Raw genomic sequence first — 20,885 nt, 5'->3', positions numbered from 1 at the left:
AGAGTTTATAGTTATATATCAGTCTCCTTTGATGGGGTGTGAGCTGTGGTATTAGTTTGCTGGGGCAGCTGTAACAAAGGTCTGCCACAGACTGGGTGGCTTAAACAAGAGAAATTTATTTTCTCCCAATTCTGGAGGTTAGAAGTCAAAGATCAAGGCAGAGTAGGTTTCTTCTGAGTCCTCTCTCCTTGGCTTGTAGTTGGCCATCTTCCCCCTGTGACATCACATGATCTTCCCTCTGTGTGTTTGTGTCCTCATCTCTGCTTGTAAGGATACCAGTCATAGGGGACCACTCCCTAATGACCTCATTTTAACTGCTTTATCTCTTTTAAGGCCCTGTCTCCAAGTACGGTCATGTTTTGAGGTACTGGGAATTTAGAACTTCAGCACAGGAATCTTGGGGGACACAGTTCAGCCCAGAACCACCTTTAAGGATGGGCTTTTAGCTCATGTATTTTCTGTCCTCAGCACCTAGCAAAAAGTGCCTGGCGTGTAGAAGCTGCTCATTAAATGGTTAAAGACTGAATGAGTAAATTAGTGATTATTTTCGCTTTGAATGTTCTGCTTTCTGAGAATGCTAGTGGAAATAGAAGGAAACTGGGTAATCACAGCAGTAATCAGCCATAGGTGGGGTTCAGTTTGTTTATTAATCTCATTGATGTTTCCTTTATGAATATGTGCGTTCTAAAAGGGGTATTTTTCTAATTACATTAAACCTTTAAGTTTTTATTCAGTAATAACCACAAATAAGTTCTTCAGTCAGTACTCCCATATCTAATAGGTGTATAGCACATGAAAAATAATTATTGTCCTAGAAATAAGTGATTTTAGAGACTACAATTTTTAATGTGGTTTGTTTATTCAGGGGGTTCTTTTTCTAGTGAATTATATACCACTAGCATGTGGTACAGATCTGCAGATTACATGCTACTCATCTGAAATACCTGTAATGGTTCAATTCAAGAGAAAATAGCATCACCAGCAGCAGTTAGTAATCACCCATCTGAAGAGTAGAATGAATCTTTTTTCTTTTCATACTCTCTGATATGAATTAGTTTTCAGGTACAATGGCAACATAGAAAAATACCCAGCAGTTAGTAACTGAAGCTGAAACTATGAAGTGTTTTTGTGAATTTCATAAGGACAATTTTTCCTATTTTTTTCTTTTCCAAGGTGGGCTTTGAAAGCCTGTGAAGAGAACTGTTGGAAGTTAAAGTTCAGACAGAAAATAGAAACAAAATCTTAATTTACATTTCCTTGATGTCTTAAATTATATGAGCACAGCCTTTTGGATTTTTTTCTTTCAAGTGAGAAGAGTATTTTTATTGTTGCTTTTTAAAGACCTGTTTAGAAACTAATATTTTTCGTCTATAAATTTAAGAGACTGGGATATTCTTACTATCAAGGGAGGTGGGGTAACCAACCAACTGAACAAGGCAGTATTTATTCTGAAATATATAATTTATAGTAGTTTTCAAGCTGAACGGCAGTGCCAGACTTTTCCAGTGGTAACTTAGTGAGAGGCCAGGGGATGAGTTGGGATTATGGGCAGTGGGGTAGGAACTGTTATGCATTGGTATAAAGATTGAGATTTAAAGGTGAGAGAAAAATTGGCAATTTCTAGGTGTCATCTATTGCGCAGTCCTTGCTTTACAGAGGAAAATACATAGCACGCAGCACATTTATGTTTGTGTGCTTTTTGAAATTGAATAAAGGTGATGTAATAATATTTATACATTGCAAGATATTTTCTTTTTGGCAGTAGAATTATCAGCCCAAGTTATTTTCCAGAGACCCCTGGCAAGGCACTTGGTATCATAGTATAGAATTCTTTCATGAAAAGTCAGTATGTTTGTGCAGCAGAAATACTAAAATTAGATGTGCTAATTTTTCATGTGGGGTTTGTCTCACTGATTTTGAAGGCAGGTGGGAAGTGTGGAGAGGTTCCTGTCAGATGAAGAAACGTAGGGGCAGTTCAGGGACACCATTGGGCACCCCGTAGGACACAGCAGTAAAACTCCGGTGTGAATTGGAGTCGGCCTGGCCCAGTTTGGGTTCATTAGCACCTTTCAAGAACTTCAGTCTCTGCTCCTTGCCCGTTTCTGCTGAGCCTCCTTTCTCCTCTAGGGATACGTTTCGTATGGGGTTGATGTCTGTGGGCCTGTACAGAGCTGCTGTGGGTGTGGAGCCCACGAACCTGCCCATCTCATGGTCTGTTTGCTTTCTGCCTTTGACTTAACTTTAAACTCTGTAGCGTTGGTTGAATAATAGAGCCGAGTTTTTGTGGTGTTTTACCTGTTTCAACATTGTCACATACGCATATCATTTGTATGCTTCTCATAGAACAGAGGATATATTCAGCTATCTGAATTTAGTTCTTATTATTTTTAAGATCCTCCATTTTCTTTAAAAAAAAAAAAAAGCCTACTTAAATTTGAAACATCCCCTGACAAGTTGTTTTCTTTGGAAATGGAAATTCTATGGACTACCTAAAATATGTAGTTGGATGAACAGCCCTGTCAACTGAATTTTGTGCATCTTTTGCTAATTGGCTTTGCAGGGAGGCAACACGTACTTGCAGTATGGGGGTGACAGTCATTTGACTCATCAGATAATCTCTCACTGTGTCATATGCTTTTCCTGGAGAGGCTGCTGGCTGTTAGTTAACTGTTCTGATAAATCCAAGCCCACACGATTGCTTGTCCATTTGAGGTTTGGAAAGGTTGAGTGTTAGGTGAAACACTATTTAGAAAGTCAGTCTTGTTAGAGAGCCAATTTCCAGTGCTCTAATTAAGATTCTTCCCTTTTTGTCTCCTTAAAATCTACAGTGAGGGTTGTAAAGCAGGTTTAACAGAAATGTTAGTGGAGTACGTATCTTGGAAGCATGTGTAATTTCACATTTAGGTTTTTATTTTCCTGACTTTTTACTTCTCAGCGTTCACCCCATTCTCACTTCCAATACATTCCTGGTTGCCTTGTTGTAGGCTTCAGAGTTGAGCAGAGTAGAATCTTGGGGCTTCCTCCTGGAGATCTGTGGAATAAATTCAGCTTAGTGTTCTTGGCTGATGAGGACCCATCCAAGTTAATTATTACTTGAGCACCAAGTAAAACGTTGCGGGTTTTTGCTAATTTTTAAAACTAAGGATAATTTTTAAAACTAGCAAAATGCTGGGCTTCCTTGGTGGCGCAGTGGTTGAGAGTCTGCCTGCCGATGCAGGGGACATGGGTTTGTGTCAAAAAAAAAAAAAAAAAAACAGCAAAATGCTTGGCCAAAAGTTTCTTTTCATTTGTTAATAGGACCTGGTATTGAAGCAGTGTTTATCAGTTGAGCTCTGTTGCACCCATGTCTGTATTGTAACAGGATGTCTTTTAGGTATGTTTTCCCTTCTGCGTGGAGTACTTTGGTTCAGTTTGGCTGTTGTAGTGTAGTGCAGCCAAGCTGGAGTGTTTTCCCCTTGTGACTCTACATATTCGGGGAGACCAAGTATTTCACTAAGATAAAAGCAAATTTCTGAACTTATTAGTGCTGTGTTACTCTTAGACTCCCAATCCTGCTTTCAGGATTGAAATGTACATTTTGATGAAAAGACTTGGAATGAATTAATATGGAAGTACAGCTGTTGCAACAAGATAAATCACTGTTCATGAAATATGGGAGAGAGAATAAGGACTACATTTTTCTTGAGAGAACCTGGCTACATTCTCATTACAGGGGAGCGTTATTGCACCATTCCTGGATCACCCGTTTGGAGACTGGCTCCTGGCCTGCCTTACGGGATGCAGGAGGAATGAGTCTGTGTAATGGGAACAGAAGGGAATTCCAGTCCAGACTAACCTTATTGTTGACTTCAGTGAGAGGGAAAATGTTTCTGGGGATTCTGTCTGGTTTGGCAGAACTCTGAGTATTTAATTATTATTTTAGTTATTCACTCAAGTAGGATATTCTGCATACAGCCAGGGACCTGTGTTTTTTCCTAGGGCCACTTCTCTCATGACAGAAAGTAGAATGTAGAGAAAGGCTCTTAATGGGCTCAAGCATCATGACCCCAAAGTCTGTAAGAGTGGCTGAGAGCTGGGTGGCCGCTAGAAGTGTAGTCTAGTGTGGTGGGACCAGGAGCTGGGTCTAGAATTCCGGGCAGCAGGAACTTAAATAGATACTGGTGGGAGGCCCGTTAGGGAGTGAAGAAATTTGCTGATGAAAGAGCTTTTGTGTTGCCATCTCCTCCCTTAAGTGGCCACAGCTGCTGTCCTGTTCTTTCTTTTTGTTCTCCTCCTCAGAAAGTTGAAGAGAAAAGAAACTGATTTCCTAGCCAACAGTGAGATTGAAAAATCGGGCTTTGGCAGAAATTATGTGATGATAGTGTGCTGTTGCTGTGTCTGGAAGTAAAGAATCTGTGAATCTGAGTCAGGGCAGGGAGGGCGTGGTAATAATCCCACTGGGGAAGGGACCCTCCTTTGAAGCAGGAGTGTTTTAAGGTGAAAATAGGATCTTATTGGAAATTCCATTTTGTTTTAAGAGGAAACAGAGGATCAGCTTTTCTTTAGTTATTTGTATGATATTTAACGAGTTGATGCTTAAAGTACCGAGTGAGTGTGGCTGGAAGAGGGGTGGGGATATAAAGCCCTGTGATTCCAGGTGGTGTTACGTTGTTTAGCAGCATGTGGTGAAGGAAGGCGTGCAGTGCCCTGATACAATCCTAAATGAGGTGTGAGGGCCAGAACCTGGGGGGGTTGCGGTGGAAACAACTTGAAGTATGCTCTCTGGCTGCATGCTTTCGGCGATAACGACAGTAACGATGAGGGGCGTCATTGTAATAACAAACCACAGAGACTTGTTGAGTGTCACAACCAGTGCTGTTCTAAGCACTCTATATGTATTAGTTTATTTAATCCTCACAAGTACCAGATAGTTACTGTTGTCCCTATGTTACCGATGAGGAAATGTTCACAGGTTAAATAAGTTGCCTAAAACCACTTGAGTACTAAGTGGCAGAACTAGGGAGCGTGTGCATGCAAACACTGCATGAGACTGCCTCTAACTCAAGAGTGAGTGGTCTTGAGATGCCCCAAGGGAGCCCATTTAAAGTTGAGTGGGATTCTGGGCTGAATGGGGGTGGACTGGGCTGGGCTGGGCTGGACCCTTCAATCCTAAATTTGAGGCTTGGTCTTGAAGGAGTATTGACTCTAAGAATCTTCCTCCTTCATTTTTTCCTCAGAACGATGTATTGCTCTTTGGCACATTTAGTAGAACAGGATTTTAGCGTTCCAGAGTGGTAGCATTTAAACCATTTAAGCTTATTGCACTGAACTGATTAGTAGCAGGTGAATCATACTGAGTAATATCGTGAGCTTCCATGTCTAGTGGAGATGGACGGGTGTCTCACCTGTGCTTTCAGTTGTGAAAGTATGACCTTCTCATGAATAAAAATGCTGCCTATGTGAACTGTACTGGATGTTAGTTGAAGCCTCTTTTCATGGAAACCTTGTTTTAGGTGGTGGTTAGGGTCCTGGCTAACCTTTGAAACCAATTTAATGCACATAGTAGCCGAATCTGGCTTAACCCGCACTTCTTCTTTGCATGGAGTTCCTCGTAGTTGTTGTCTTGCATTGTCGTCCTCGATGCCTTGGCCTCAGCCATTGTCCTTGCCACCATGTGGTGTGTGGCATGAAAGCCTTAGTGAACCTGTTCTGCTTCTCAACCCTCTTGGCAGGGAACCATCTTTATGTTCTAAGAGTGTTGAAGAGTTGAGTGTTCAAACCTTGATGAGAGGCATATGTGTATAGAGATTTAATACCCCGTTAACCTCTAGTCTGTTCTTTCTGTATTGCCTGCCTTGCCCAATTATGAAAATTGAGTAGATCTTAAACTTTAGTTGTTTGTCCATGTTGGATTTTTTTCTTAACCATTTAGTTCCTGTTGTTTTGACTCTGGATTGTTTCAGTTCATAAGTCTGGGTTTGTCAAGTATTTATTATCTGTTAGTTTGTATTTTGTGTACTCCTTTATTTGCAGCTACCTTCATGGTACGTAGTTTTTAAAAAACCAAACCATGTTGCTGTAAATAGTGCATTCTCACCGTACAGGACACAATGCCACAAAGCACGGTCTTTCATGTCTTCGTTCGTTACTGGGAATAAATGGACTTGGAAAGATTGCTGTTCAAGGGCACATGGCTAAACGTGTTGAATTGGCAGTTATCCAGTTTAACGGCAGTGATAAAAGTCAAAAACATTCACATATATACTTCAAGGGCCAGTCTTATCAACTAACTTGCCTTGGCAATTGAAGTACTCTTTCTCCCCTCAGAATATCTGCTGTCATATTGAACCTGTTTCATTGCTAGGCCTCCAAGTAGCTGAGTAAACTGACCTGTTGAAAGAGAATCTTTAGACGTGTCTATTTCTTTTATGCTGGAGAAAGTCTACCAAATATGGTCTTTTTAATTTAGCCCAGTTGATTTTTCCTTTTTTTTTGTTAAAAGTTACCCAGCTATTTCTGTAGTTTCTTAAGACTTCTTTCTAATTTGTGCTGGTTTAGCCATATTGTGCGCTTATCTTACTTTCTTCATATTTATCACCATCAGTATATAATTATAGTTAACATTTATTGAATGCTTGCTGTGTACTAACCCTATTCTAAACTCTTTTATTGTCTCATTAGATCATCACAGTAATTCTTGGTACCAAATATGGTCTTTTTAATTTAGCCCAGTTGATTTTTCCTTTTTTTTTGTTAAAAGTTACCCAGCTATTTCTGTAGTTTCTTAAGACTTCTTTCTAATTTGTGCTGGTTTAGCCATATTGTGCGCTTATCTTACTTTCTTCATATTTATCACCATCAGTATATAATTATAGTTAACATTTATTGAATGCTTGCTGTGTACTAACCCTATTCTAAACTCTTATTGTCTCATTAGATCATCACAGTAATTCTTGAGTAGAATTAGATGGTAATATACTCTGTTCATTGAATTTTGAAATATTTGTATACGTATATATTTTAATATTTATTTACTTGGCTGCATGGGCTCTTCATTGCAGCGCGCGGGCTTAGTTGCCCCGCAGCATGTGGGATCTTAGTTCCCCTGGTCGGGGAACCTGCGTCCCCTGGAGCTAAGGCGGAGTCTTAACTAGTGCACCACCAGGGAAGTCCCCATACATACATATTTTTAAATTAAGTAGTGTCATAGGAATTGATGTGGTTTAAGGTGTGACACACTGAGGGTGTTCTGGTAATACAGAGATGGTTCTTAAGCAGGGGCGTTCCATCTCCACGGACTCTTCCTTAAAGCTTTTATTGTCCCTATTACATGAAGTCCCAGCTCTTCAGCATAGCCTGTGATGCCCTAGTAAACTTGCCTCCCTTTTCCAATGTCCTTTGCCTGTGCTGCCCTCATCAGCTCCTGTTCATCCAGGTGCTTTAGCCAGATGGGGCCAGTCCCTTCCCTGTCACCCTCTCACGCCTCTGGGCCCCATTATTTCCTATCTCCCTGCCTTTGGGTAACACACTGACCACTTGATCGGCTCTTATTTTCTCTAACTCTGCTTTAATCAATCTTTCTTGACAAGCTTTCTCTTTCATATGGAGCTAATTCTTTTCTTGTATGTATTTTTTTTTCACTTCAAGTATCACTCTAGTGTAATTGTTTATTTACAGTCCTTTTCTCAACTGTCAGCTCCTTGTGTGGGTAGATTCTAAATCTTTTACTACTGGGTTCATGTAATAGGCACTCTGTAAGTATTTGTTAGGTTGGCCTAATGTGCCAGTGTTGCCTCTTCTGAGAAGCCTTTCCTGAGACCAGGTCGTTAGCCTGCTTCTCTTTGTTCCCCTTTCTGTATATGTCTGATTCAGAGTCTTTTGGTTTATTGGTCTTTTTCATGTGTGTCTCCCAGAACTCAAGGACAGAGCACAGTCTTGCTTACTTTTCTGCCCACTCCTAAGCACAGTGGCTGACATAGCACTGCATAGCCTTTGTTCCACAAACAGATTGCAACGTATAATAATGGTAGTCATGAAAGGGGTGTCAGGCCTTTCTTCTACTGCCCTCCCAGGTACCTGTATCCGGATCTTCAGAACAGTGGTTCTTCATGTTTTCAGAACCACAGAAACTTTTGAGAATCTGTTGAAAGCTGTATATTCTCTCTTCAGAGATTCAGCAGTTTGGTTATAATACCAGGGGCTCATGAAATGCTAACTCTGTTCATGGACCCTCAGTGTCCTTGGACCCCTGGTTTTAAGTCCCTCTGTTCTAGAGGTTTCAGGGTGGCCAATCCTTACAAGCTCTCATAAGGGAGGACCAGAGGGCAAGGAGAACAGTGATAACGATGGTGACAGTGGTTGATGACAGGCATTTTTATAATGCTCCACAGCCTGCAAGTATTTCTACATACATTACATGGCACTTAGTCTAATATGTGCTTATACAGTGGGTTTTATTTCTACTTTATAAATGAAGAAGGTAAACCTTTACAATGGACAAATAGAAGTCACTTTTCTATATATTTGTAGATGGGGGAAAAATGTACAGATTCAAGAGAATCTGTCATCCAAGGCTATTTCCAAGTGAAGTAATAACCTATAGTTCTTTGCAAACCTGTATCTTCAGATAAACCTGTCTCCCCATTAAGGTGTACAAGACAAACAATTATAATAAAAAATATATCCATTTTTAAGGTAGGCAGCTGTCTGGGCCAGGATTTGATCTTTAGTATTGCCAGCTTATCGTGGAAATCCTCCATAGCTCAAACTACTAGTATGCCTTTATTAAGGTAAAATAATGTGAGATAACGCAGACTTCTAATATTGAACTTAACTTTCTTGACAGACTGGATTTTTATTTAAATGGTCTTAAGAATCAGAGCATTTGGGATTTAATATACTGTTTTAGTTCTGTAAATAGTCCCTTATTCAGTACAAAAGAAAAAATTTGATGAGTAATGCTTATTTTTAAGGCTACTGTTTATTATAAAAGGAGCATTAAATAATTTTATAGTGAAAGATGAAATTAATCTGTATGTGGCAGCATTTTCTGATCTGTGATTTACAGGTATTGATATTCATATCAGTTGCAGTCCGTATGTTATGTCAGTTTTTGTAAACAGTGATTTTGGACTCTTTCGTGAAGTAATATGTTTTATCACAAGTTGAAGACATTTTGTTTAAAACAGCTTTTTGGAAAAGGACTTTACATTTGAATTACTTTTAAAGTGTTTAAAAACAGTTCAACCATAAATTCTTAGTTAAAAGATTCTCTAAGATCCATTTATTTTTAGTTTTTGTTTGTTTGTTTTTTAAATCTTGACCACACCTCTCATGGCTAGTTTCCCTGAGCAGCGATTGAACCTGGCACTGAACCTGGCACTGGCAGCGCAGTGAAAGCACTGAATCCTAATCACTAGGCCACCAGGGAGCTCCCTGCTTTTAGCTTGTCATCGTTAACTGTTTTACTTGCCTGTTTAGTCTTAAAGCTGGTTGACATCAAGCTGTCTCAAATATCTTTATCTTGTTGCAGTTCTTGGCACACAGCTGGTAGTCAGTAAATACTTGTTCAGTGATGGTCATCTTTTGATAAAGCCAATAAATGTTTGTCACATGACGCTATTCTTCTTTTGATTTTTTCCTCAGCTGAAGATGTGTACATTTTTAAATGAAAAAAAGACGCGTTTGCCATGTAAAAACCAAGTTAGTTCGCTGGTTGAGGCATCAGAATGGAAACCCGTTACTTTTAAAGGATAGATCTAAAACAATTTTTTGAAGTATTTTTTTCTTAACAGCGTGATGACTTCATGTAGAAGATGAAAGCTGATTAGGAAAGCATGAACATGAATAATATCCATGTTTGTTTTTAATTAGCTCAGTGTTGTTGGTTTTAGAAAGAAGTCAAACTAAGTTATCACATCTACAGAATATAAAGCTTTATAATTTAAGGCCCATGATTTTTCAAATAATGTGTTTTGCATAGTGTATATTAAGAACTATTCTAACATTTAAAAAAATCTGCTTTTGTCATTTTATGTCTCACAATAGGAGCTGTATGAGGGTAGGGACCTTTGTGTTGTTCCTGCCTGTATTGCTGGTGCCTAGAACTATGCCTGGAACGTAGTAGGCACACAGCAAACACTTGGTGGATCGGTACAGTTTGAACTTGAAATAGATTGTTACCAAATAATAAAAGGAAACATATCTAAGTAACCATCATTGGGAAAGACCTTTTAAATTTATTCTACTGGGAATATATAGAGAAAATTATAAAGGGGTAGAAAGGTGTCATATGTGCTATAGGTCCACCTATTCTTTTAATGCAGTTAAAACTGATCTTCCATTTAAAATGCCCTTTTTCCCATACTTCTGAAATAGCTCAAAACAAAAGAATTAGAGTAATAGCCACAACAAAACTTCAGTGGCGCTGCCAATTCCTTTTGTTTAGACTTTGCCGGCTCGAGAAGCAACTTCTTTTGTCAGATTGGGTTACCAACACCTAGAATTAGAAATCCTAAATTCTGTGGCTTTCTAGGTGAGTATACCTGCCTTAGGGATTGTTGTTTTCTTGGGCTGTAGAATAGCCTGTGTCATTCTCTGGGAAACATATTTCCTCTGTTTTAAGTACTAAAAGATGAACATCCATTTATATTGTATGTTATTTTGCAAACATTTAACTCTTGAAAGACTTTCAGATTAGTAGAGCCTGTTTTTACTTGCTAGTATCATTATTGATGAATTTCCTAAAGCTTAAAAGAAGTAATTATTTCTAGAGTCCTAGAGTATTTTTGAAACTGTCAGTTTTCTGCAATAAATTGAGCACATATAGATGTACTCTTCTAAAAAGCCATTTGTTGTTTATTGTAAATCTCTTGGTTATTTCTGTTAAGGGGGTGCTATTTACCTATAGCAAACCCTTCTTTTAAAGCCTAGTAGAATTAAGGAGAAATTCAATGAGCAGACTGACTATGTTAAGGAGAGTAATATATGTAAAAACTAAAAATATTTTCCTCATCTAAGTGACTGCATCTAAATTTAAAAAAAAATTCTTATTTGCTCTTTGTCTACTTTTCTTGCTTAGGGCATCTAATTCTAAACCTTTCATACATATGAATAGACGGTTAGCAGTAGCTAATTCAGTTCACTTCGTTTTTCTAATTTATACCTAACTCTTTAGGATGATTAAAGGAAGGGCAGAAAACCTTTGTGGAAGTTATTCTCTGTGTATTTGGGTAGAGATCTGTTCGGAGGAGGCACATTTTGGTGCCTGAGAACCAGTTGAGAGTTAGGAGAAATGGAGAGATGATGTCTAGTTTAAGTTAGGTTTAATGAGAACGATTAGAAGATTTAGTGGAGTAAATGCAGAGAAATCCAAAGCCAAATTGAAACTTTCATTATCTTTGGGCCGACGTGAAATACCGTGAAGCAAGTCACAGAGAACCATGTTATTTAGCCTTTTGTTGGGAAATAAACCACCTTAAACTTAGTGGCTTCAAACAACCACCTAAGTTTATTTAGGTTACAATTCTGTGGGTTGGTAGTTGGGGCTGGATTCAGCTGGGTTTTTCCTTTGCTAGTTTCAGCTGGGCTTGCTCATGTGTTGGGTCATTTGCTGTCAGCATGATGGCTCAGCTTCTGGGAGTTGGCTAGATTTTGGTTGCAGGCCGGGGGTACAGCCTTACCTGTGTCATCATCCAGCAGACCAGCTTGAATTTGTTCACATAATAGTCTCAGGGTTCCAAGAGCTAGAGAACAGAAGCAGCAAGACTTCTTGAGGCCTGTACTCAGAACTCTTATGTTGTCACTTCTCCCACATTCCTGGCTGAGCAGGGTGACTCAGTGGGTAGAAAAATAGACTCCACCTCTCGGGAGGCGTTGCAAAGTATTGCGTTCATTTTTCAGTCTACCACAGCCACTTTAGCTGGTTTTTTCCCTTCGAGGAAATTCCTTTTGAATAGTAAATGTACATAAGAATTTAAAGGCATTTGAAAATTGTCTGTAAAAAATATCTATAGTTTCTTGAAAAATGTCTACCTTACATATTCAGCTATACATAACGTTTTTAATGCTGTTAAAACATTTCATGGTTTTAAAATACTTCTTCAAGTTATTTAAAATATATTTCTGTGTAAGCTAGAACTTGATCAAAGATACCAGGAGTATGCATGAAGAGTAAAGACACCAAAACCCTAGTCTTTACTCCTTCTCAGTTTTTATCACAAAGATTTCTGAAGTGGCTTGTCCCCAGGGAACTTGAGGATCCAATTTTTGAACAGCATTTTAATGCCAAAGGCAGAGATACTGAGTGTCTGGTAAAGGTAGCCAGGAGGTCTTCACAACAGCCTTTGGTTTCTGGATGTTGTTTTTTACACCACTTTTCTTGCTAATAAATTTGTCACAGATTATTTCATTTATGCTTTTTCTTAGAGGAAAACTTGGGGGAAATGGAATGGGAAGTACAGGGACAATTTAGGGGACACTGAAAGAGGGAGGAGGGAACATAGGAGGGTGCTTTGCTATCTCTTGGCTTCGTACACGTTCCTTATACCTCTGCTCACGTTTCAGCTTAAATGGAAACATTAAAAATAATTTAAAGATGTATTTTAATGCCACTTAGTATTGTATTAAAGTTAGCTTGTATTAGAGTTACGTGACAAATATGCAACAGAATAAATAGGAAAATGCCCTATGACATTTCAAATCTCAGAATTTGAAACAAACTCATAAATGTACTGACTGACTAAGCCTTGTGATGTTTCTGTAATTTGGGGGAGTTAATGGAAATTTGGGAAGTTAATGTCTTTGAACACATTGACTTATCTGTGGAAAAGGAAACTTTTTTTTTTAAAGAAAATATAATTAAACCCTGGTTAGTATTATTTTCCTCAAAGAGATTAGAAAAACAAGCAATGAAAAATAATCCTCCTTAGAGAAGAAAAGAATAAGTGACCTTAGTAAAGAATAAATGTTCATTGTTTATTGCTGTACAGTGATCATTAAATATCAAAATGAATGTTCTTGTTTCTAATAAAATTCTTTCATAGGATGAAATTAAGATTCTATAACAGAAGTTTAATTTAGGTTTCATTAGAAACCTAGTCTAGAGATGCTGACCTAAAATTTGATATTTTAATAGATAATGAATCTTGAATAGAGTATATGGATGATCATTTTATCTAAGAGAATAGCAGTCTTAAATTCTCTATTTTGGGATTAGAGGTGAATCTGCATTATGATGGACACCTAATCAGTACAATCTGTGTAACCAAAACAAAGCACAACAAAACAATTTGTGCCCCAGAGTAGACTATAAAACCATTTATTAGAAGTATCCTATTGTTTAAGCATTTTATTCCGATGCAGTTGCCCATATGAAAAATGTGAGCCTATATTCACAACTTATATTTGCAGAATTGTATAAATTCTGCCAGTGTTTACTTTTATTTTTTATTCTTCAAATCTTCAAAGAAGAGTTCGTTTACAGGTTAAGGCAGCATTACTCGGTAGGACCGTCCATGTATATAATTTTAAATATTCTAAATGCCACACACACACACATTAAATAAGTGAAATTAATTTTGACAGTATATTTTATTTAACATAGATTTCAGCATGTAATCAACATAAAAGAGTGTTAATGAGACCTTTTATGTTTTTGGTTCACATGAAGTCTTGAATTGATGTGTATTTTGCACTTACAGCACATCTCTGTGTGGACTAGCCCCACTTCCAGCGCAGCGCAGGTTGAGAGAATTGTGTGGAGCTCAACTACTCTGAGGAATATTTGTCAATTCAAAGCAAGGCTCGGTCACCCAGTGAGGTGATGGCCCCATGTCTGTTCTTCCATGATTGGTTGGTGCACCCTTGCTGGGAAGGGGTGGTGGGAAGAGTTAAGTAGTTCTGCGTGACGAGTTTAGTATTGTTAGGGGCAGATGGTATTCAGTGAGGATGTTAAAAACACTATGCTGGTGTTGCAGAAAATTTCGTTGTCAAAGGTGCTGCTGGCTTAGATCCTGGTGTGTAAAAATATTACAGTGAAGCAATTCTTGTGATGTTAAGCTAGTGTTAAAGCTGAATGGAGACTCATTTTGCAGTCATTTGACCTGGGCTGTCTCTTGCTTTGTGTTAGTGGATGTAGGAAAGCAACCTAATAGTTAATTTCAAATTAGAGCTTTGTTTTCAATTAAAAATTGTCTAGTGATAGCTTTTGTAAAATTCTGAGTGAATCAAGTGTCTTTTTTTTCAGGATAAACATCTCTTATTAAACTAGTCCCATTCATATTGCCTTTTGGGTATGTATTTGGGGTTGGTAGCATAATTCTAATTTGATTTGACCTTCGAGGGCTAAATCTTTATGTAAATGTATCTGTTGTCTTAAGACAGTTTTTACCAAGTGATTTTTCCAAAAGACCTGATTAGACCAGGTCTTCCATTTCCAAATGAAGCAAAATCTGTAGTAATTAAAAGACAAGTTCCTATGGGCTTGGGAAATTGTTAACCTTTGTAACCCAAAACCTATATTTTTCGTACTTCTCTTTGGGATTAAGGGCAATGATGAAAAGTAGTCCTTCTGTAAACTTGCCGTTGTGTTGCTTCAGTTTTAATTCTTTTCAGAGTTAAAAAGTTCATATTTTGGGACTTCTCTGTGTAAATTTTGGGATGTGCACACTGGGATGATTTTTGTCCTGTCATGTTCTAGTAATGACACTCTTCATGGCATTTGAATGGACAGGCGGTTAAAACTTGCTATACCATACAAGCTGCCACTGCTGCCCTGGTATCTCACAGATCTACCTGCTTTTGGGCTTTAACAGTTTTACATCAGAACTTGTGAATGAAGCTTAAGTAAATATGTTTATTTTGTGCTGGCTGCTGGCCGGGAGTCTGCTAAAGCAGCTGGAGATTTTTTTTTAACCCCTGCCGGGTGAACCATCACGGTGACAGGTAAATAGCATTCCTCGATAAAGCTTGAACTCTCCTCTCGCCCCCCCTCCCCCCTTCAGGACTGTAGAATGTAGGGATTGTCTTGCTCTGAGCCCTATTGATTAGGTCACAGCCTGGTCTTCGGAAAACAGAGTTGCCTTGGGGCCACCTCACTGCAGGGAATTTGCTAAAGCCGGTGTGAAAGGGCCACATGGGGTCTCCAGATTACCTTATGAACAGGAATCAGTTCAAGGAGCAGAGTCCTTATTAAGGACCTATTAACTTTTTCAGGCTTCTTGGATTGAAAAGCACTTGGAATCGAAGGAATAATAAAAGGAAATTGTTGCCAAAGCCACTGAAGGTGCATCGCACCCCTCTCTGGGAGTGCATCTGTTCAGTTGCAAATTTATTTCCTGCTTGGGGCTTCTGTTAGCTTTAGAAGTCCCCTTTTAAGGTCTTGAAAGGGGAGTTTGAAAATGATTACATAATATTGATTCTTTTCTTTGAAGAGTTGACTCTCCATAGCATTTGGGCAAAGTTGGCAGGGAACCACTTGCATTTGTAAAATGAACTTTATTTTCCAATTAAAAAAAACAGTATATAACCATTGTAGAGCTCTGGGAAAATGTAGACTATTATGAAGAAGGAAAAAAAAAAACTTCTTAAAGTTCTACTGCCTAGAGCACCACTGAAATTTTTTCCTAACTTGTGTACACACCACACACACACACACACACACACACACACACACACACACACACACACACACACCCATACAGCTCCAAGTGCTGGATTTTTTAAAAAGTAAACTTAACACTGTGCGTATTGCTTTGTTGACTTCCTTTCAATATACACATCCAGGACCTTTTGTGATTTTTAAAATATTCTTAGAGAACATGATTCTTGGTAATATAGTATGCCATCACAGAGATTAATTGTAATATGTATAACAATACCAAGTTTTTGAACACTTAAATTATTTCCTTGTACGTGTACTGCTTCTCTGTTGCCCTAGCATAAATTCCAGGAAGTGGAATTACTAGGTCAGAGGAAATAAAACTTTTTAAAGTTTTTGCTACAAAACAAATTGCCGCATTTTTACCCATAAAAAAAAGCCTCATCAGCAGTTTAAGAAAGTTCATCTCTGCATTCTTGCTGCCACTGACTATCTGGATTTAAAAACAAAACCCAAAAAGGTACCAATATTGTTAGTGAAAAAACTTCAATCAGGGAACTATCGTAATTGAAATGGTGATTGTTAATTTTGTGGCTGTACTTCTGGTTATGTGTTTGAAAATTCTAATTTTTTAAGTGAACTTTTTGAGACTGTACTCTTTGATTTAATTTAGCTTTTTTAATCTTTGTCCCCAATGGCATCTTAATGCTTCTTTGTTTTGTTTTTTTTTATGTATGATATCTCTTATGTGCTAAAGGTCCTGTGGAAAAAAATAACTCTAAAATGGGAGTTTACTTTTTATGTCACTTGGTTAAATACTGTTTACTCTATAAAAGCATATGTTTAGTATGAATTTCTAAGGTTAGCTGCTGTGAGGCTTTTCAAATAAAGTGTGATATTACTGTTAAAACCAAGAATACAAATTCTTCTCTCTTCCTTCCCTAAGTGGTCCTTGTAAATTAATTCACTATCCCACATCCATAGTCCCATGTCCATAGTTTATATATACTGAGGGGCATAGTGATTGAATTAAAACAAATTATCTTATTCATGGGATGATTTGAGAACAGATTATCCAAGATCTGTTATCAGGCAATAAGCAATTCCTTCACAGCTATTAACTCAAATTAAGTACCTGGGAGAGACTGTGAAGCTGATAAAAGACATATTCAAAGAGAATTGTGTGAAGAAGTTTTTTAAAAATCCAAAGTTTTAAGATAATGACTTAGGCAGTAGATCTAGGAATTAAATATTAAAATTAGATTTGTAATTGAGACAGAGTGCTGTGCTGCATTTAAACAGATTAGACCCAGATGTTAGGAGGTTAGTATTGATTTAAATGTGCTGAGGTGATTTTATTGAGCCCTTGGAAAAAAGAACACTCATTTGGAAATCCACAAATATTTTATTTTTTGTTAGCTTCCTATTGCATACTTATAATTGCATTAACTGAAAAAGTGCATTTTAAAGTCTAATTTACCAATAAAATGATAAAGATGGGAGGAGGCATGCAAGAAAGAAAATCTCTACATGGCTTCTTTAGAATTCGGGTGGAGAAGAAAATTCACAAATAATTATAGTACACAAACTTTCTGCCATATGCACCGTGGGGGACTCATTCTAAAAGCGACAGTACTGAATGGATGCATCTTTAATCATCTGGAAGTAAAAATTCCATTATTTTTCTAAACCAGACAGTAGTCTGTTTTAATGGAATAGTTGGTTGATTACAGCTCTTCGGGGCTTTATTTTCCAACGCTAACTTCCCATACACATTTGAATTCTAGCTTCAGTGATTGTCATAAGTGAGTCAGAGAGTCAAAGAATTTAGAATAGTAGTTTTTTTTTAACATTAAAATTTGGCTGTTTCACTAGGGGAAGTAGATTTCCTTATAGCAGATTCCCACAATCTGGGTGCTTCGAAATGGACTCTTATTTACAAATACAGAAGCAAAACTTTGATAAGTTACCAAGAAACCTACCAAATGGACCAGAGAATTCAGGGTCTGCCAGTGTTTTCTTTTTTTTATTAGGGAGAATAATGCTTCTTACCTAATTTAAAGGAAATAAAATAGTCTGTGGTAAAAGTTAACAAAGAAGTCTTCACTGCTTTTTAAGTAACCAAATGTGTGTTGGCTTTATGAAAAACGGACTTCTGGTTCAATCGCAGAATCCAGTGTTATACAGGCTAACGTTACTGGCTTGAAAGTTGAAAGTTGCTAGCTAAATGCTAGCTAAACGCCTCAAAAAGTTAAAGAAAGGAACCCCTGAGTTGTGTTCAAATGAAGAGTTAACTGGAGTGAAAAAAAAATGTTGACTGCGTAATCCTTACCTAAGGAATAGCTGAAGGCACTAAAGCAATCCCAGGCCACTATTTGCTGGTTGCAAAATCTGCTGTGATTTTAAGAAAATCTTTGAATGAAGATTTTTCCTTTGAAATAGGAAATTGTAGGCCTTCATGCATCTCATGTTCTTACTAAAAAATATGGATGTTTGGCTTCGCGGTTGATTCCCTCTCTTGCAGTGGTTAATGCTCTCTATTGCAGTCCCATATTCTAGCAGCCTTCTGAAATTTTATTTAAGGACACAGAATGAAATGCTTCATTACAGCTTATTCATTCATGAAATGTCAGGCTTGTTCATCCTTTCCCTGTGAGAAGAGTTCATGTGTCTGCCTCTGCCTGTTTGGATTGCTTTGTTTGATCTGAGAGTAATGCCCTTGGACTGTCCTTCCTGTGATGAAAGTAAGGTGAGGTGAATCAAAGTCAAGCCAGATAAGACAGGAATGTGCTTCTTGGTGATTTCTCCATCATTTCTGGCTTTGAGAATCCGGCTCTATACTTACCTTTCTTGCCCAAGGGATTAGGGCACTGGTTGACTTTCATCCTCTTAGATACAGTGTTTCACGCACAAATGGGGCTCGCCTGCTGAATTCCCGAAATTCATGACTTGACTTTGGACATAAAAGAAGTTGCCAAAAATACTAAGAGATTGACGTTTTCAGTTTAGTCAAAACTGAACTCAGAATAGTAAATGAAAACCACGCCTCTTTTATTAAATATGGTACTCTATCCAAAGGTTACCCTTTTTAATTTGTTAAGTTTTTGTTTAGCTTTATTACCGTGTACACATTATTTGTCTGAAAGTGTTTCATTCTGCTGCCATTAATACTAGTGGGGTGAAGGGACCTGTGATTTTTTTTTTTTTCCAGTTACACCCCCCACACACACCCAAGTTAATGATTAACATATGGTCATTCACTTGTGAAAGAATGTTGATTGCTTTGGAAAGTGCTTGGTAATTACTTAAAGTTTCCTACAGAAGTTTCTTAGTGATTTCATTCTATTGAAAGTGGGCCAAGCCTCAGTTCCACTTTCTGTGCCTCAGAATGTTCAGGTGTGGAAGGCAGGCACATTCTTCTAGGTGGGAAGCACAGTTCGCAGTAGCTCCTGAGTCCTGTATAGGAGCCAACAGGAGACTTACAAAAGCACTTTTTCTCCCTCTCACAGCCACAGGCCTGGCCTTCCTAAAGCACTCATTTCATGGTGTCAAGCACAGAAGCACTAACTGCGCTGTGCAGTGGATCCTCAGTCTGGGATTGGATATAGTACATCTGCAAGGAAGGCTCAGTCTAGCTCGTTAAAAAAAATGTGTAATCTTAAAACTCTTTGAAAAGTTTATTATCGCCAGATACACATAATTCATAATGACCTAATTGAGTGGGTAGTTGAGACCCCTGTGGAATAAAGAATTTCTTACAGATTCATACATTCTTAAATATGGTAAACGTTAGGAGTTCTAGCTTATTTTCTTAAGTAGGTAAGCATCTATTAAAGTTCCATGTAAACTGTTAATTTGCATATTCAGTTAGTTGCATAAGTCACATAAGTATATAAGATGTGTTGGCTCAGTGGAGTTAATGAAGTAGTAATCTTACTGTGCTGTAACCCTTGAAAACAACTGGAAAACTCAGTTTTATTAAATTTTATATGCAATATCTTGTGATTTTATTTTTTAAATTTTTTGTGAAGGCTTTGGAAGTCCCTGTGGGATTTGAACCATTTTCATATTTTCAGAGGGATCTCTGATCCCTAAAAGCATAAGTCCAAAAGATGAGTGAAGGGAATAAAAATCGAACAGTAAGCCCTGCTGATCCTTGATGGATCTTTGACCTTAAGGAGAAGAACCAGTTGCTTGGACCATCCTAGAAAGAACCCTTCGAGGAGGTTGTGGAGAAATGAGAATGTGGGGAGGGGGAAGGAGGTGGAAAGCACTTCAGCGCTCTCAAATCCTGTGTGGGTCCCTGAAGGATGAGGACTTCGGAGAAATCATCCGTGTCCTTTGAAGGTGAATCCTTGGGAGAATTTCTCTGAGGCACGATTCAGAAGATGAAAAAAGGCCTCCATGGAGAGTTCCTTCCTTCCTTCCTTCTTTGATTCGCTAATTACTATTTATTGACAGCTCCCTACCTACCGGAACCCATTCCTGGTGCTCTGGATTCTGCATTGTATGAGATACACAGTGCTGTGGTCTTCCCGGAGCTCTCTTTCTGAAGAGAGAAGACCGTTGACAAGTCGAGAAGAAGATAAACACATACTTTCAGCTTAGCAGTGCTGTAGAGAAAATAAACAGTGCAATGTGTCGGTGGTTTTCTGCAGGGTGTAGATGGTCTTCTTAAGATGGAGTGGGCAGGGGAGGACTTCTGAGGAGATGTGAGTGGGGACTTGAATGACAGGAAAGCAGAGCCAGCCATTTGAAGGCAACTTTTGGTCAGAGGGAATAGCAGCCCCGAAATACAAACAAGCTTTGTGGCTGGATGTCTGCGATGAAGTGGGTAGAGAGCAGGGGCCAGGTCACCTGGAGGCTTGTGGTCGGTGACCAGAAGCGACTGGTGGGGATGCACCATCAGACCCAGGGAAGGGTGTAGCCCTGTCTTACCCAAGGAGAGGTCTAGCTTGCCTGCCCTCCCAGTTTCGTGCAGGTGCTCCTTTTTCCCTGCTGCTGACTGCCCTACTCTCCCGAAAGTCCCACTGTGAATTTTTATCCCAGTCCAGGCTTTATGCTTGGCTCCTTGGGGACCTCTGTGATAGCAGGTCATCACTGGTGACAAGGAGAAAAAGAAGGAATACTGCCCTACTCTCCCGAAAGTCCCACTGTGAATTTTTATCCCAGTCCAGAAGGATAATGCTCTTTCTGTTTTAATGGTTTGCCACCCCAATTTTCCTCTTTGGTAATAGACTTTCTTTTAGATATAAACCCTTGAAATAAGGTTGCTGTTCTAACTGCTTTTAAAAAATCATTAAAAGTA

The 20,885-nt window shown here is 38.5% G+C and overlaps 1 protein-coding gene across 4 annotated transcripts in view; it reads left to right on the top strand.

Moving 5' to 3' along the window:
* Positions 1–20,885, top strand: part of FAT1 (FAT atypical cadherin 1) — a 119,368-nt gene that overhangs the window by 16,493 nt on the left and 81,990 nt on the right. The gene's annotated exons all lie outside the window — the stretch shown is intronic.

This window comes from Neophocaena asiaeorientalis, unplaced genomic scaffold, assembly GCF_003031525.2.
Source record: "Neophocaena asiaeorientalis asiaeorientalis breed wild unplaced genomic scaffold, Neophocaena_asiaeorientalis_V1.1 scaffold521, whole genome shotgun sequence".
Lineage (NCBI taxonomy): Eukaryota > Metazoa > Chordata > Mammalia > Artiodactyla > Phocoenidae > Neophocaena > Neophocaena asiaeorientalis.
The sequence above is the reverse complement of the archived record's forward strand: the minus strand, read 5'-3'. Positions and strand labels throughout refer to the sequence as shown.